General features: G+C 43.9%; 1 protein-coding gene and 1 pseudogene across 1 annotated transcript in view; one reads left to right on the forward strand and one right to left on the reverse strand.

The window, feature by feature from the left end:
• Atrnl1 (attractin like 1) overlaps positions 1–18,941 on the reverse strand; it is a 540,190-nt gene that overhangs the window by 215,668 nt on the left and 305,581 nt on the right. The window lies entirely within an intron of this gene.
• LOC116891323 lies at positions 12,988–13,417 on the forward strand (annotated as a pseudogene).

The following is an 18,941-nucleotide window of genomic DNA, read 5'->3' on the forward strand; positions in this document are numbered from 1 at the left end:
CTACTCAAGAAGCAGAGGATGCCTGGGCTCAGCGAGCCCCTTCTCCTTTTCATTCGTTCTGGGGTCCTTCACAGTCATGGCTATGGTGCCTTGCTGAGACTCCAGACGCTCTCATACTGGCAGATGAAGTTAACCAGCATCTCCAGAGGTCACCGCTGGCACTATACAAGCGATTTGCAGATATCTCTTACTATTCTTCAAAGTAGACGAGAAAAGAATAGGCTTCGAAAGAGCCAGGAGTTTTGTCATCTGACAGGTTCTAGCACAGCCAGTTTCCACTTTTCCTTTACTGCGTGTGTACAGATTTCATTGACAAAGAAAGCCGGAGTGAGAAGCATCCGTCAACGTAAGTAATCGGTCCTTTCCTCAAGACTGAGGCTAATCTCCTGTGTAACGCTCTGACTGCAGATGGCGACCTGTGCGGATGGCGTCCTGTGTATGCTTTTATTCTGGGCTTGTTTACTTTGTCCATCAAAGACAAAAGAAAGCTGCACATCACCTCTGAGTAACAAGATGGCAAGTCTCAACTCCTGCTTCCTTCTCAGGAGATCTCACTAGGGAGTGGGGGCAGACAACACTCTCCCTCACTTGGCATTGTAAAGGACAATACTGAAAAGATTAGAGCACAATTTTGTTCCTCCCTCTTCTCTCCTTAGATGACGAATGCATCTACATTTAGGCTTACTTGACAAAACTTTTTCCTTTAGCGATTCATTAATTAAATGTATCATGCACGATCTATTAAGTACCAGTTGCTGTTCCCAGAGTTGATGTAGGAGGTGATTCTTCATTATTCATCAACTTTCCCTACACTAGCAAAGAATGGTAGAGTTTTTTCCTGGGCACCTGTGGAAGGTGGAGGCAGGGCAGCAGCAGATGGCCCTCTGCTTCCTGTGTAGGAATTACTTAAGTGCTCCAAAGCTAGTCACAAAGCCTTCCTATGGATCTCAATAAATGAAAGAACACCTGCATGCAACACACAGCAGCCTTGCAGTCACCTCTCCCTTCTACCCACTGCCCCCTCCTCCTTCCTCACACCCCCACCTCCTCCCTCACATCCCCCAAGTCTTCCCTCACATCCCCCTCCTCCTTCCTCACATCCCCCAACTCTTCCCTCACATCCCCCTCCTCCTTCCTCACATCCCCCACATCTTCCCTCACATCCCCCTCCTCCTTCCTCACATCCCCCACCTCTTCCCTCACACCCTCACCTCTTCCCTCACATCCCCCACCTCCTCCCTCACTTCCCTCCACACCCCCACCTCTTCCCTCACATCCCCCACCTCCTCCCTCACACCCCCCCCCCCCTCCCTCCCCCCCCCACCTCTTCCCTCACATCCCTCACCTCTTCCCTCACACCCTCACCTCTTCCCTCACATCCCCCACCCCTCTTCCCTCCATCCCCACCCTCTTCCCTCCACATCCCCCCTCTTCCCCTCACATCCCCACCTCTTCCCTCACCCCCTCACCCTCTTCCCCTCCCATCCCCCCCTCCTCCCTCACATCCCCCTCCTCCTTCCTCACACCCCCCTCTTCCCTCCACATCCCCTCCACCTCCTCCCTCCACCCTCACCTCTTCCCTCCATCCCCCACCTCCTCCCCCCCCCCATCTTCCCTCCATCCCCCACCTCTTCCCTCACATCCCCACCTCTTCCCTCCACACCCCTCACCTCTTCCCTCACATCCCCACCTCCTCCCTCATCCCCCCTCCTTCCTCCCCCCCCTCTTCCTCCATCCCCTCACCTCCTCCCTCACACCCCTCACCCTCTTCCCACATCCCCACCCTCCCCTCACACCCCACATCTTCCCCTCCATCCCCCCCCTCTTCCCCTCCACCCCCACCTCTTCCCTCACATCCCCCACCTCCTCCCTCACATCCCCCTCCTCCTTCCTCACACCCCCACCTCCTCCCTCACATCCCCCAAGTCTTCCCTCACATCCCTCACCTCCTCCCTCCCATCCCCCAAGTCTTCCCTCCACATCCCCACCTCCTCCATCCCATCCTCCTTCCTCACACCCTCACCCTCTTCCCCACATCCCCCCCTCTTCCCTCACATCCCCCACCTCTTCCCTCACATCCCCCACCTCTTCCTCCACATCCCCCCCTCTTCCCTCACATCCCCCCTCTTCCCTCCCATCCCCCCTCTTCCCTCACATCCCCCTCCTCCTTCCTCCACATCCCCCACCTCTTCCCTCACCCCTCACCTCTTCCCCCATCCCCCACCTCTTCCCTCCACCCCTCACCTCTTCCCTCCACATCCCCCACCTCTTCCCTCCACCCTCACCTCTTCCCTCCATCCCCCTCTTCCCTCCCCCCCACCTCTTCCCTCCCACCCCCCACCTCTTCCCTCACACCCCTCCCTTCCCTCCATCCCCACCTCTTCCCTCCCATCCCCACCCTCCCTCCACCCCACCCTCTTCCCTCACATCCCCCCTCTTCCCCACCCCCCCCTCCTCCCTCACATCCCCTACCTCTTCCCTCACATCCTCACCTCTTCCCTCACATCCCCCACCTCTTCCCTCACACCCTCACTTCTCTCTCAGACACCCCCTCCCCCCACATACTCTCTACCTCTTTCCTAACATCTCACCCCTAACCCTTCATGTCATTTCTAGCTCTCGGGGCTGAAGGTTGAATCCAGGTCCTCAGGCATTCTAAGAAGCCTATAAACATCTTGTGATGGTTACTTTATGCAAGTTCAAACTTAAAATGTGGATTTAAAGTCCTATCTCTGCTGACATAGCTGGTATCACTGGCAAAATTGCCAAGGATGATCTCATTCTAGGAAAAAAGAGTTTGCACAGAAGGATGACGCTTTGAGAAGAGATAATAAGTCGGCATTGCCTCAGAAAAGCATTCTGGGAACAGTGGGAAGTACAAGAAAAAGTATTGAGAGATGGAATTTTTTTTTTTGTAAAGAAAAAACAAAATGCCTACTGCCAACTTTAAAAATTGTTGATACTTAAAAATCATATTTGATGTCCTATACAAGTTGTGCCTATTTAACTTATCTTATAAAACCAAAATATGTGATCGATTATTGTGATCGAAAACAGACAAATAGAAAGTGGTGAGATAGTTCCAGATAGAAAGAAAACAGGAGCGTAATACGAAAGACCTAACATGCACACATGTCCTCACCACAGCACGCAAGCACGCAAGTTTAGTGATTAAAAGTGTGTTACAATCACACAAACGTGAAGTTCTAAGTCCCTATGCAGTAAAACTCCAGTGTCATTCACAGCACTATCTCCCGCAAGCCCCGCCCCTGCCATGGTGGTAGGAGGCCTGAACAGCGCAACAGCCACGCCCACTGTGGTCCAGAAATAGCCACGCAGTGTGATACATTGACACTGAAGCCATGAAACACAGAGGAGCAAATGGAATACTGGGCTAATACAACAAAGGAAACCAGAAAAGGACATTTCATTATTAGCAGCAAGCGTGGAGCTGGCCAGGCAAGTTTGAGCTTTGGATGCAAGAAATGGGAAGTCTTCAGAACCTGGAAGGCAAAGAGTGTCCTGCTTGGACCGTAACCAAACGTTTATCAAGGTGAAGAGGAAACAAGATAATGTCTTTAAATCCTCAGAAGCAGGAGCTAAACACAACAAATTCATTGTCTTTTAAGACAAAGATTTTCTTTCTATTACTCAGAAAGTCCAATCCTACAGAATAAGAAGCAGGTGAAACCAAAAGGGGCAAGAAATATGTGTACGATCCTCAAAATAAAGTAACAAAATGTATCAGAAGGAAACAGTAACAGCCGTTAATCTCAAAGACAATGAATTTCCCTCTCCTGGTAAGTAGCAAAAGGTCAGTTTTGTATGCAGCTTTCTTTAATACAAAAGGCCAGGTGGTTGTAATTTATCTGAGCAAATCAAAATGAGCAGAGGGACGATCGGGGAAAAGGTCATTTAAAAGCTGCGTCCTCAGAATGGATGTGTAATGCGTATGACTCGGCAAAGGCACAAATGAGAGCCTGGAAAAATGTGACTTTTGAAACCTGAACTCGAAAGGGAAAAAGGGGCAGACACAGCACTTCCCTGCGTAAGCATGTACAAAGTGGGAGAAACCCAGGAGGTGTGCCACACGACACAGTCAACCTTGCAGAGCGGAGGAGACAAGTGTTGCCCATAGTACAAGCCATACAGGGACTCGTGCCTCTGTCCCAGTAACTGAGGCCTGGACCCTTCTGAGGAGAAGAAGGCTTCCACCAGGCCTCCAGTCACCCTCTCCCCACAAGACATAATCTGCAAGACAAGGTCCCTCCTTTCTGGGACTCTCCACTGTGGGAGTTAACTCTCAGTGCTGAAGATTATTCACTCTCTCAGTTAAGAAATCCTAACACAGCACAATGCAGCCAGCTTTATCCTGAAGTGCACAGGCAGTCTGTCTGCCCATTGGATTACTATGGTGCCTTGGGGAGCAAGTGGAACTGTGTCGCCGCTGGACAGAAACTGGGAGGGTTGAGCTGATTCAGAAACCCCAGTGAATTCTCCTATCTGAGAGCTTCATGTACTCCAGACCTGGTTCCTGTCCTGGAACACGTGGCCGCAACACCCCGTGGAGAGGACTGTGACAGTCAGTCACTTACAGACAGCACTTGAAGTCCTTCCAAATACAGATGAGGCATCCCTAACATCTCTGACCAAACCAAAAGAAAGCACCAACCCACCCCAAAATGTATATAAGACCTTATCCACAAGAAATAAAGCACAAGATTTGTTTCATCAAAGGGCTCTAGGAGTGTCTGTCTTATAGAGCTGTGACCTCTTGGGAAGAGAATTCTCTTTCTTGCTGGAAACTGTTCAAGCCTACTGCAGTCTGCAGTCACTTCCCACTCAGTGGCCCTGACCTTGGCTCCAAGCTGCCCTCTAAGGAGTGGCTGCGGGAGAGACCTGGCAGCCTACCTTGACACAATTCTCCCTCCTCTTTGGAGAGCACAACTCTTTGACTGCCTCACAGATCTCCATGGCTAGCATCTGGTACTCAGACCCGCACCATGGCTGTCTGTGATTATAGTATCATAGTTCTGTGAGAGCTGCTTAGATCATCAAAGACAGATAAATGATCCAAATAATGACAATTTCCTCATAATCAATATGCTAAATATTTGTTCTTTTAAAGGAACTGTATTATTTTGTTATTAATGAATGGAGTAGTTTTAAATTCAATATTAGAAAACTTTAAAAATGTTAAAATGTTTCTTTATCAAGTCATCTGCAAATTATCATTTAAAATGTCTCTACTGGGAAATACCAAGGATGTTCACTGACTTACTGTAGTGATACATGAACACAGTTTTGTGAAAGGAACCATGACTTACTTTTTAAAAGCAACTAAGTTTTGTTGTCTTAATTTTAAACATGAAGGATAGTTTGATAGGGAACAGATTATTTCACCTGCTGTAAACTGCCTTCTTTAAAGTATTTGGAACACATTTCAAGCACGAATCAGATATATAGAGGCAGTGGTCACACCAGACTCGTGGCAATAGTTCATTTTTAAAGTTAAAGGAATTCTAGAAGTTAACTTGTCCAATCTTACAGCATGCGGAAACCACTCTGCCTTCTATGGCAGATGGTCATTGGGCATCAAATCAGCCATTGATAAGGGTCCAGAATTACTACTTCTTAGCAAGTCTCCTCACACATACTGTTGGTTTCTGACATGACAGTTAACAATAAATACCTATTTTTCCCTTGTGATCTTTTTGGGACATTAAAATTAATAAAGATACTTCAAACTTAATTTGCAAAAAATTCTTCAAGTACACAGTAAGCATTTGAACAATTTCTCACACCTTCAACTCAAACAGATGGACCATTGTAACACTTTTCATTCATTATTTATGCAACAGAAATCTGTGAAATCCTCTCTGCTCTGGAAAGAGAGCCAGGCATGTGGTGTTGCCCTCAAGGGGCTTACTCTGTTTCTAGTGGAAGTCCTCGGCGTTGGTTTTGAGGGTCTGTCTGGACATACAAAGAGCACACACACCACAGAAGTGTGGTCAGACTTACTTAGAACGTGATGGAACACTTCTCACAATCCACACTAATTTGGATACTTTTCCAAGACAAGGTGACACAGTGGATTTTATTTTGCTTTTAAATTTATTTTTCTGTTGCTAGCTCTAACTTGCAGCCCCAGGTTTCACTGATACAAATGATTAAAACCAGTATTCCCCAGTTAGCACTGGTGTGAGGTGTGAAATTTCTTAAAAATAAAATCAGATCTTCATATTGGCACTTAAAAATTTTAACTTTGAAAATTGCTATCCTAATTTATCTTTGAGTGTAGAATTATTTTTGAACTGCTGGCCTTCTGGTGTGTTGTTAAATCTCTCTCAATATGGCCCTTTATTGACCTCCTATCTGATTCCCTGAATCAGACAGGCAGAGAACCATCGACACTGCCAATCTACTGCTGATCCAAAGTGAATCCTAAACGCCACTCACTGGTTGACACAGGCTCCTTCATGTGCCAGGTAACCTTCCCTATGCTGATGGAGACAGAGAGGAAAGCTGTATGGATTGAAGAACACGGAGCAAAAGTCCACTTGCGAGTCAAGAGCAGTCCAGGGAACAAGGATGTCCCGCCTAAGAAGAAAGTTCAGCACACTTCCCTTTGTTTTAATACCAGTGAAACCACCCTTCACCCATTCTGCATTCACGGTGCTGAGGAGTCAGGCTCTAGAGGCATCTACGAGGTGGCTCTACCGCATCTTGGTCGGTGGCTTTCTTGACCCAGCCTCACTGTTCAAGGTTGCTCTACGTAGTTCTGTAGCTCCCCTCTCTGAGTCCTCACTGCTTTACCTGTTACCTGGTGATTTTCCTGAATTAAATGTCTTATGGCATTTTTTCAATCATCAAGTATTTAACGATCATATAACAATTAACATACCCTTTCTCTCTAATACAATATATTTCTGTTTTTACCAATTTGCCTCCCCCAACTCGAAATTTTTATAACCAAGACATTTACTTCTTAGTTGATAAAAATTTTAAATGGATCAAGGAAAAGAAATGAATTCTTTATTACCCTATTAGAGCCCTCTCTCTGGAACTGGCCACCTACTAAAAACCAATAATGAGCTGCAGAAGTATTGAGGACCCTCCCTAGATTCCTGAACAAATTGAAAAGGAGGAAGTAAATTATAGGGCCAATATCTTTATTAATGACACCATACACTGTGTCTACATTTACGGATTAATTGAGTTACTTTACTTTCTTGAGGACAGACCGAGAAAGTCCCCAAGTGTTTGCTTTAGGGCTAGGCAGCCATGGTCGTTCCTTTACCTAAAGTTTCATTCTTCCTTGCAGACTCCATTAAAACTTTAAGTCATGTTCACAAACATAGACCAAGCACACACAAACCTGGGTGTCATCATCTCTCTGCCCTCTTGCTCTTCTCTGCTGTATTGCCTACTGGAGGACATGCAACCCATTTTGCTTCTTATCTGTTTAGAATCTGTCTTTCTAATATCAGCAGAGATGAAGAAAATCTATATATATAGTAAATATTTATAGTAAAATGTAAGCATCTAAAAGTATCTGGCACATGGCATACTTGCAATGGATAATCATTGAGTTAAAAATTCACTAGGACCAAGACAAACCTCAGAAATATGTAGCTTGAACCCGGACTGACTATGACTCTATCGTGTCGACTAACGTTGTCTATGAAACTCTAACAACGTGAGACAATGTCTCCTGGGCAATACAGTGATCGAGGACACACAGTGCTAACAAACACATAAAGACAGACATGCATGATGTCAGAGTGGATCTGGGAGAGGGGAACAGAGCTAGGAAGAGTGAAGGGAAGGAAACTACAGTCAGGATGTAATGTATGAAAGAAGAATTAAAAACAAACAAAACCACTAAACTATCTCAGAAGATTTGCAATTGAAGTACTTTAACAGAGTTGAGCCTTAAAAGTTTTATCCAATCTACTGACTAGAAAATATTTTGTTTAAGTCAAGAAGTACTTGCGTACAGGAGCCTGATATAGCTGTCTCCTGCGAGGCTCTGCCAGAGCCTGACAAATGTACTGAGAACGGGGTCCCCAATGGAGGAGTCAGAGAAAGGACTGAAACCCCATAGGAAGAACAACAATATCAACCAACCAGACTCTCTAGAGCTCCCAGAGACTAAACCACCAACCAAAGAGTACACATGGAGGGATCCATGGCTCCGGCTGCATATGTAGCAGAGGATGGCCTTGTCTGGCATCAAAGGGAGGAGAAGCCCTTGGTCCTGTGAAGGCTCAATGCCCCAGTGTAGGGGAATGTCAGGTCAGTGGGGAGGAAGTGGGTGAGTGGGTGGGTGGGGAGGCACCCTCATGGAGGCAGGGGGAAAGGGAGTGGGATGGAGGGGGAGTTGGAGAAAAAAACAGGAAGGGGGATGACATCCGAAATATAAATAAACAAAATACCCAATAAAAAATTTTTAAAGAAAGACTAAAGTCAATTAAAAACAATGAAGGATGACAGGGATTTTATCTAAAGAGTTCTCAGCTTGCAAAAGTAAAGTTATTGCATTTTTGCATGTATGACTACGCTGTGTGAGCAGATGGGAGCTTTAAACCAGAATGTGGTCAAGCAAGGAGACATTATTGCTATAGACATTGCTATTATAACAAGACATCTCTGTTAGTGGGACTTTTTTTTTTAATTGAGGTGTTTTTCTACATTTTTAATTAAAGTTACATAACAAAGGCATTTATTTGCCATATAACATGTGATATATTTTAGAAACTTCTGTGTATAAAGTCCAAATTGCCAACCAGGAGGCCAACGAGAATGTCCAAATGCTCATCAAAACTGCTCCCCGGCCCCTGCTTTAATAAACACTAGCTCCACTTTCCAGGTTCTACTCTCAGGCATATAACTAAGTCCATACCCAGGTGACCTTACACCAGGGACAGGGAGCACAATTAGGTCAAGCTAGAGTGGCAACCTTCCATGTGTATTTATTGTAAGGCAAGGTCTCTCTATGTAGCGTTGTGTAGTCTGAAATCATCCAATAACAGTTCATCATTGAGGCCCATCAGGGCAGGAACTCACGCAAGAGGGGAGGCAGAAACAATGACGTCTAGTTGAGGGGCAGTCAATGTGACAAATTGGAGAAAGATGTGCCAGAATGAGTCGGAGATAGGACACGCCCAACTCTCAAGAGAAGGGCCATTTAAGAGCAGGGAGCATGGTGGCCGTTCAGTCTGCTCGGTCAGTCAGGAATCAGTGCAGGGTAGTGCAGGTGAGCTTGTTTCTGAGCTCATGCAGTTCAGCACAGGTCAGAAGAGGCAGGTGAAGCCAGAGAATAAGAAGGAGCCAGAAGATTAGAACAGATTGCCAGAGTTAGTTTGAGGCCAAGCAGAGAAATTCAGAGAAGAGCTGGGGGAAGTCACAATCGATCAGTCAGCTTGGCCAGAAGTTAGAGCCAGAACAGCTGACTTGAACTAGCCAGCCAGAGTTCAGAAAGAGCTAAAACATGGTGAGCTCATATTTAGCACCAGTTTCCGAGATGTTTTACACTGAGGTTACAAATGTACATGTATTCCTGGCTTTTATGTGGATGTTGAAGATCTGCCCTCGGCCCCTCTTACTTGTGGGGTGAAAAAAAAAAAAATATATATATATATATATATATATATATTCCTTTCTCTTAAAGTTAGGTACTGTAAATGACACATTGATGTAGCCGTCTCACAGGACTTGCACACCCTTGGTCTGGCTCACTGTTTCTCTAAGTATTATCTGTATTATCAAAGTTGAAAGTATACATGGAGCACATCTTCAGCTTTAAGAGGAATGTCCAGTTTCTGTTTCTGTACAATTATTCTCTCTTAGGACCAGATTGTAATGCGTTTGTCAGAGATGATTTATCACAACAGAGGTAACCATGGCTACACACATTTCTCAGGTCAGGGGATTTTGAAATTAATTCAAGTGTTATACTCATCGGAACTGCCACCTCTTAAGTATAAGATAATTCAACGTGTAAATTATATGAAATATAAAACTGTTTACCTTCATTTCTTATAGTCAGAGAAACATTAGCTTGGCTCAGAAGCACAGATATTGTTGTATTTAGGGTTACTATTGCTATGATAAAACACCATGGCCAAAGCAATTTGAGGGAAAAGGGTTTATTTCACTCACAGTTCCATAAAATAATTCACTATTAAAAGCAGTGAGGGCAGGAACTCAAGCAGGGCAGGAACCCAGAGGCAGGAGCCGATGCAGAAGGCGTGGAGGGGTGCTGCCTACCGGCTTGATTTTTATAGCCTGCGCAGCCTGCTTTCTTATAGAACCCAGGACTTCCAGCCCAGGGACAGCACCACCCACAACATCTGGCCCCTCTCCCATTGAGCACTAATTAAGAAAATGCCTTATGGCTGGACCTTAGGCAGGCATTTTTCCTTATTGAGGTTCCCTCATCTCTGATGACGCCACTCTGTGTCAAGCTGACCTAGAACTAGCCAGTGCAGATCCTCTGCGTCAGGAGCGTCACATGGTGAAATTAAATAACTTGATGGAATAGCTATTGCATGCCTTCCAATTTTGAAGTATATCTCTATATGTTTTCGGCACAAGTTTACTTCTTCTTTTATTATAGTATGAATAATTAACTCCGTCAATCATTAGCTAGTCAAAAGCTGACATAGTACAGGATGGGTAGCTACGGTTGTAAATACTAGCAAGAAATAGAACAGAACGCTTGTCTTTCAGATTTATATCCTACTTATAAAAGTGAGATTTAAAGCCCAAATATTAATTTATAGAAGAAGAGTTTAATGACTTCTCAAGCAGGTGGCAGTGATAATTGGACTGGAGCCCAAGATGTGTAGACTTGAGTAACTGTGGTCTGATAACTAAATGGTAATTTTGTTAAGAATAACATATTACACAGTTCCTTAAGTCTGTGGGACTGACGACATGCTTCTTCCCACGACACATACTTAATATCATTTCTGTTCATTCATCTCTCTGGGCCTTGCTTTGCTTTGCTTCAAATATCTCTGCTTCTCTCTGAGTCCTCTAAACCTCTCCTGTCCCCTTTGATACCCTAAACACGGGGGGAAGTTTCAGTTCCTGCATATGAGAAAAAGTTTATGGTGTCAGCACTTGAAACACCACTACATGTCCACTGATGAGTCATTTGGCATGAGCCTTGCTCACAACACACTGCCAGATATAAACGTTGGATAGGCAAGATCCTAGAATGTGTGGTGTTGCAACCTTAATAAGGTAGTGGTGAGAATGTAGGATTTTCCTAGTTAATGTATTTTTGCTAATTTGAAAGCCAACAAGGTCAAATAAATATATGAGTTATTGGGAGATGAATGATTTTTAGAAATACTATTGAAATGTTTCTGGCCAAGACTGAAACCCCAGTGAACGTGATTGTTGGGGGGAGGGCGGTAATGGGTGGGGGGAGAATGAGGAGGGGAACACCCATAGAGAAGGGGAGGGGGAGGGGTTAGGGGGATGTTGGCCTGGAAACCAGGAAGGGAAATAACAATCGAAATGTAAATAAGAAATACTCAAGTTAATAAAGATGGAAAAAAAAGAATCACTTATTAACAACAACAACAACAAAAAGAAATGTTTCTGAAATTTTAAGTGTTCTTTGGCTCCTTTGGTCCACTGTTGCTTTGCATTGGTGATACGAGTAGCAGACATGGCATGAACGGTCAGCCCATTGACTGAATGCCACAGTCATCACAAAGCACGCAGGCGCAGTCCCTGAGCCGCCTTAACAACCCACTCTACACATTCATGGCTTAGTTGCTCCAAGAAGGTAAGATGATTAACCAAGCAAACTTAATTTAACATAAATATTGTCTTGACCTCAAAAGTAAACCAAATTCACATATTTACTGGAGTCAGAAGTTTCTTTGAGCTTATCAGTCTAAGCAGCATATAGCAGAGGCATTAAAGAAAAGACATGGGACAGTTAAGGGTCTAAATGCTACCCTGTAGCAATTCTCCTGCTAACACTTATGTTTGAACTTACAATAACAGTTGTGATAATTTACTGTATCCTGCTGACTTGAAACATCTAATTGGAAGTGATGCAAAGACACCTTCAGAGAACAATAAACACCAGACTTGGCAAGGCTTTCTCTAGTGGGAACAGGGGGAGGTGCATCACTTTGTTGCTGTGGAAAACAAGGCTTTCTTCATGTATAGACAAATCCTAATGCCTTCAAAGAGACGGCACTTACATGGGAAGCCCGGGTTTTGTGGATTTTCAGATGTATGGTGGCTTATCAATCTTATAGCTTTCTGATAAAGAGAGAATTCTCTTTGGGAAGACCATATTTTTGAAGGGACTAAATCTCCCCAAGAAGCCTGCGGCAGGATCCAATCTTCTCAGGGACTCAGGGAACCAACACTGACCAGGGAAGGGCTGAGGGGCTGAAGCAGCTCTGTCGTTTCCGTGTGATCTACACATACAAGAATCTAGAAAACACTAGAGTTGCATCTCATAAACCCTGCCTCCTTCAAAAATTGCATTTTCTTCGTGAACATTTCCTCTCCCAATATTGTGACCTGTTTGAATAATTTAATAAAAAAATTATCACACATGTAACTTAATAATGTTAGAAAGAAAGAGTTATAACACGAATTAGTAAACATGAGCACATCGAGAAATATCTTTACCCAACTGACAAAATTAAAGTAATGAAGTACTTAAGCACAAGTGAGGAGAATGAAACTAATATGGTCTCAAATATAGGGGAAGTTATTCTTTAAATGTATAGGGAAGCTGGCAAGTGCACATACCTTTATTTAGCCCAGTAATTCCACTGCTCAGATTCTATGTTAATTAAATAGCGACTGAGAGATTTATTAATCTCAGCCAAAGTATCATTTATTATAGTGAAAATTTTGAGGTAACTTGGCTATCGAGCATGTAAAATGATTATTAAGAACTTCTTTCCCCTTTCCCCAGGCTGGCAGCGCGGAAGCCTCAGGATGCCTGGATTTACTGTAAAAGACATTAACCAGCAGGAGTTCGTCAGAGCTCTGGCAGCCTTCCTCAAACAGTCCGGGAAGCTGAAAGTCCCCACATAGGTGGACAGTCGAGCTGGCCAAGCACAAAGAGCTTGCCCCATGTGATGAGAACTGGTAAACAGGCGAGCTGCTTCCACAGCACGGCACCTGTACCTCCGTGGTGGTGGTGGTAGGAGGGGGGGGGTTGGTTCCATGACCAAGATCTACCGAGGCCAGGCCCAGCCACTTCAGCAGAGGCTCTAAGAGCGTGGGCCGCCAGGTCCCCCAAGCCCTTGAGGGGCTTAAAATGGTGGAAAAGGAGCAGGATGGGGGCCGAGAGCTAACAGCTCAGGGACAGAGAGATCTGGACATGATTGCTGAACAGGTGGCAGCTGCCAGTGAGAAGCATTAGGACAAAGGATGCTGCGTTAATAAATTGCATCATTCATTAAAAAAAAAGAACTTTTCACAAAATTTTAACGACAATGCAAAGTGTCAAAGAGCTAATTGCACAAAGGGAAGAGAATAAGTATTTTCAAATACACATATAAACGTGCATAAATTCATATAGAGATTAAAGTAAGATCTGAGACAAATCTTACTCTCGGGGGCTACAATGGCGTAGGTTCATGCGGCTCAAGAGATAAAGCATCGTCGAATAGAACAAGCCCATCTGTCCATGTCATCCACATTTATATCTGTACCTGTGCTTTTATGTCTGAGGAAAGATTTCCTACCAGAGCATGACTTTGAATTCATTTGTATTTATGTTTTTCCAACTTTTCTCTCAGGGGGGAAAACAAGGATATTCCCGACTACTCTGATGCTCTAAATTATTGACATGTTTATCACAGAATGTATAATTTGGGAAAATAAAAAGAACAGAATAATAAATTACTGTTTTTTGAGACTGCAGGAAAGTGAAAAATCTGTGTCCGTTGTTTAAATTACAGCTTACATGACTCTACGAAGTCCAAATGTGTAAGATTAGTACCTGGCTAAGATGATACAAATCTTAGACAAATCTGGAAAGGCAATTACAACTGACAGGCGTTGACTGCCACACTTGGTGCGACTTGAGGAGGAGAAACTTCCAGAAGGACCAGAGAATGGAGCACTGAAGGCTCCTCCATGGAGCAGACAGGACTGTTGAGCTTAGGGAAAGACAAGATCCTTATCTTTACTGAGGCCATTAAGGAGCCCAGAGCAACTTGAGAAGCCTGATTCTCCTCCTCTTTCTCAGAGAAAGGGATCTGGCTCTGAAAACTCAGCTAACTTCAAGCTGACTTTAGATGGGGCACAGGAAACCATTTAGGCTGTCAGATTAACCTGGGTTAAGACTAAGAATACTGTGATGAAGTTTGCCATCTGGTGGTCAGAGAGACACGCAGACACCTTCACATGCTAATTCAGTTTCAATTCTGCCATGTGTATAAATTATAAAGTCAAATGTAACTATTAGATAAATTCAGCGGAACAGTATACTATGTAATCTGGGCCATCTGAGCAGTGCTTGCCTAGGACATCCAGGGGTCTATCCCAGGACCCTAATAATCTCTTGTGGCCAGAGAAATTCTGCAGCTATGACAGTTAAGAGGCACAAAATAGGGAGCTCTTTCTGGATTACCTGGATAGCCATGTGTCCTATCAAGATAGTGCAAAGGAAGATCTGATGCAGTTCAGGGTATCCACAAGGTCTTTTGTATTATTTGCTTGAGAATTTTAAGGAACTCTTTTTGGAAAACAGTCTATGGGCTAATGAAAAAGACCCCCATCCCGAAAACTGACTGGATGTCTTGGATGAATGTTTCCGTGTGAGCTAACAGTCATTCTGCTTCACATTTCCTATGGACAGCTGACTGCTTCCCCATCATTGATCAAGTATTTCATTCTTATCTTACTGGTTAATAAAGTTTCCTTGTAATTAACATGGCTCCTACTTCCTTCGCCTTCTATTGTTTTAGGAATTGGACAATGAACCAACAATAGTAAACACAAAGATAGGAGAACCACCAACACGAGGTTACAGACCCTGGAGAAAGGAGGATGCCCAGCACTAAGCATCCAGCACCACCGACATCCTTCCTTCTAGTCTGTGTGTGACTCAATCTCAGTGCTTCCGGTCCTCCCAGTGTTGTCCCTTCCTAGAGTGATAGGGGATCTTCTGTGTCAGCTTGAGTGGATCTAGAGTCACTTGGGAGATGGGAGTGCAACTCTAGACGCCTCCAAGAGAACATTTCAGAGGGTTAACTGAGGAGGAACGAGTCCTCCTGCATGTGCATGGCACCATCCCACAGCTGTGTGGTGGAGAGAATAAGGTGGGGCAGGGAGTGAATATCCTGATCTGCAGAGTGTTAGCTGGCAACCTGTGCTCCTGATGCTAAGGCCAAGAGCTGCTCCCACACCTGCAGCCCTGCCTTCTTCGCTAGGATAGATTTCATCTTCAAAATGGGCACCAAAGTGAATCTCGAATTCCTTAAGAACCTTGTCAACCATTGTGGTGACATGATGAGAGAAGTAACTGGCAAAGCCTTCCTATTATACACCTGCTTTATTGACTTTTGTCCAACATTGCTTTTGTTCTGTGTTTTGAAATATGTTTCCATAGCTTAGAATTGTTCTATAATTTGTCTTAGTATTTCGGCCTTGAACCTTTTTTATAATCCTAATAGCATACACATGCTTGCTGAGACGGCATTAGTTCTCTTTTCTTGGTAACTCTGAATCTTGACCTAGGCAAGATTGGTGTTCTTCCCAGCATTTCAGCAGTGTTCAGTGGCCCACGGCCTCCAGGACACTGCTTTTTGCCCATGTGCTTTGAGCCAATAGACTTTTGCATTATAAACAAAAAGGAATAAAAACAAGCCAATGTCAACAACAACAACAAATGGCCCGAGGTGGATTTACAGCTCTCTGCATTCATACTGGGCAGCTGAGCAGTGGTCTGGTGCTTATGTTAAAATCGTGCTACTTGTCACTCACCGACTATGAGCCATTTGGGGAACAGCAGTGCAACTGTGAATCCGGACTGCAGCACAAAACTAGCATCTCAATCATGATATCTATGGAATATCAAAGTTGAGGCCACGTACCATGAGTGTAGCCACTGTAAACATTTCCATACTTCCATACACGTATGTGATGAGTTTTACCCATTCCCAGCCCATTTCTCTCAGCTCTTCCTCTCTCTAGCATTTCTACACGTCCTTTCCTACTCATGGCTTTCTTTTTGTGCAACCAAATGAAATTAGGGTTTCCTGGTTGAGCATGTGCAGATGTATCACTTGAGCAAAAACAATTCAACAGTGACCACTGTACTGTGGAAGACAAGATCCACTTCCTCCAACAACCAGTAAGTGCTGCTAATGGCTTCTCAATCTGACAGAAGCCCTCATGGGTCCATCCTCCATCTGTGCTGAGATGCTGATGGGCCCAATCAGGTGCAGATCATGCGCAGAGAGCCCCAGCTACGGTGAGTGCCAGAAAGCAATGGTCATACCATGTCCAGAAGTCATCCTTTGCTACACAGCTCCCTATGGTTGATTTTACTTTCATTCTCCCCAGTGCTCTGTGATGTTGCCTGAGCCTTGGAGGGGAAAGTGGCTGCTATAGGGCTAGAGATTTGCCCTCATCTGTCTTCCCCTTGTAGGTCAGTCTTGGATTTCTATATCAACTGCTATCCACTGCACGGGGGGTTTCTCGGATAGAGGCTTATGTAGCACTAATCTTAAGGAAAGAGAGGGAAAAGGAGAGAGAGAGAGAGAGACAGACAGACAGACAGAGACAGACAGAGGGAGGGGCACAAAGACACACACAGAGAGACAGACAAAGACAGAAGGAGAGAGAGGGAGATGGAGATGAGACAGATAGACAGACAAAAGGAAAGACACAGAGAGAAACACACAACATAGAAACAGAGAGAGAGAGAGAGAGAGAGAGAGAGAGAGAGAGAGAGAGAGAGAGAGAGAGAAAGAGAGCGCACTGTGTTAATCCTCAACCTCTACACCAAAACACTAGAAGGTGTGACGATGGGGCTTGAAAAGAACATAGTCCTAATATCTGTCTTTCTCTCTTTGTTCCCACACTATCCCAAGGGGGCTGCAGAGATGGTCCAACAGTTAAAGTCGGTTGTTGCTCTTGAAATGGACCTTGGTTCATTATCAGGACCCACATGCCAGCTTAAAATATCACCCATAATCCCAGTCTCAGGGGACATGGTAGTCATTTCTGGTCTCTGTGGGCACAGGCACACAACATGGTCCACATATATGCATGAATGCAATGCAACACACACACACACACACACACACACACACACAAATAAATATAACTTTAAAAAATTAAAAAGCTATCCTGAAAAGTTTGTATGAACATGAATCATAATTCTGTGAATAAACAGTGTTAACAATGTTTTTCTAATTAACTAATGGGAAAGGCACTGGAGACAATGCTCCCAATAATGGCAGTTTTGATACCTGTAACAACTGGAGTGAGTACCTTGTAACAACTTACAAGTATACTTGTAACAACTCTCGGTGTTCCAGCTGCCTAGAAGACGCCACACGGAGGACTTCCAAGATCCTTTCTTTCTTTTCAGGTCCATCTGGGCATGTGTGTGGTTTAAAATCATCCGTATTCCCAAAGCCCATCAGAACCATGGAGATGAATATCCAACAGCACATATGGACTTTTCAATCTCCTTTTCCTTATACAGTAGTTGTTTTTGTGTCATTTAAAGGTTGTATGAGGACCAAGCTTTAAGCCTGCCAACCCCTACCCCAGCTTACATTCATTTCTCTTTTATGTGTGTGCATTGGTATTATACATTAGCACAGTCCATTTCTTTGGCTATATTAATCAAGTAATATAGCCAAATAGTTTTAAAAACATATAAAATTCTCCATACATAATCCATTCCAATTTCTCATCATTACAACAAATTTTTCAATAACGAAGAGTCTAAGTCAAAGTACTCTGTCTGGTAGTTTACACTCTACTCAGTGTTTCATTGGGGAAGAGGGGACAATTTAAAGTTCATCAATTGTATCACGTTAAATTAGCATCCATTATTAACTTGGCTGACAGCCTTCATCTATTCTAATTTACAACAAAAAGGACAGCCAAGAACAAAATAGTAGCAATCACACAGTTGGAAAATAGCTCTGCCTTCTTAGTTTTACACACACACACACACACACACACACACACACACACACAAACACACACACACACACTTTGCTTCTGTCATTCTAAGATGGCATTACGATAAAGACTTATAACTCAAAAAGTTTCAAACTATTGAATATTTCATAATGCTTACAATAAGAGAATTTTGCCTGCAAAATCATTTTCTGTGACTTAAACAAATGTGTGATATATTTACATTATTAAGTATAGCTTGTAACTATGACATTGTATTTGCTAGAGTAAAATGCTCAGTTTGCTACATTTCAATCCTTTAGATGTTTGTGGGTTAGCATGTGTTACATCATTACTAAGTGGAATATCAGTCCACTCATGACCCTGAACAAGGAGACTAAAGTTTTTCCCGTCCCCCTAGCAGGAATGGAGACCAATGTAAACAGTAACCAGGATAGGTGAGGTCAAGCTGTTAGGGGCAGAATGTCAAGGGCAGGTTGGCGGCTGCCATGTTCTCTGACATCTCCCAGAGGCAAAAGCCAAACCAAACCATATTGTGTCTGAGTTAGTGATCTACAATAGATACTTGAAAACAAGAATATTCCAGAAAGGATAAGTATAATCCTAACAGTACCATGAGGGGATAATCCTTAGCACACTTAAGAACTGATGTAGTAAGCATCAGTTGGTCCTTCTGTGACACAGGATGGAAGACATTGCAGAGATAGTCCTTTGCATGCTAATGTTCAATAAAGCATTCACCATGTTCCACATGAAATACTTCTCTGTGACCATGT

The sequence above is a fragment of the Rattus rattus genome, chromosome 2, assembly GCF_011064425.1.
Source record: "Rattus rattus isolate New Zealand chromosome 2, Rrattus_CSIRO_v1, whole genome shotgun sequence".
In the NCBI taxonomy this organism is placed as follows: domain Eukaryota; kingdom Metazoa; phylum Chordata; class Mammalia; order Rodentia; family Muridae; genus Rattus; species Rattus rattus.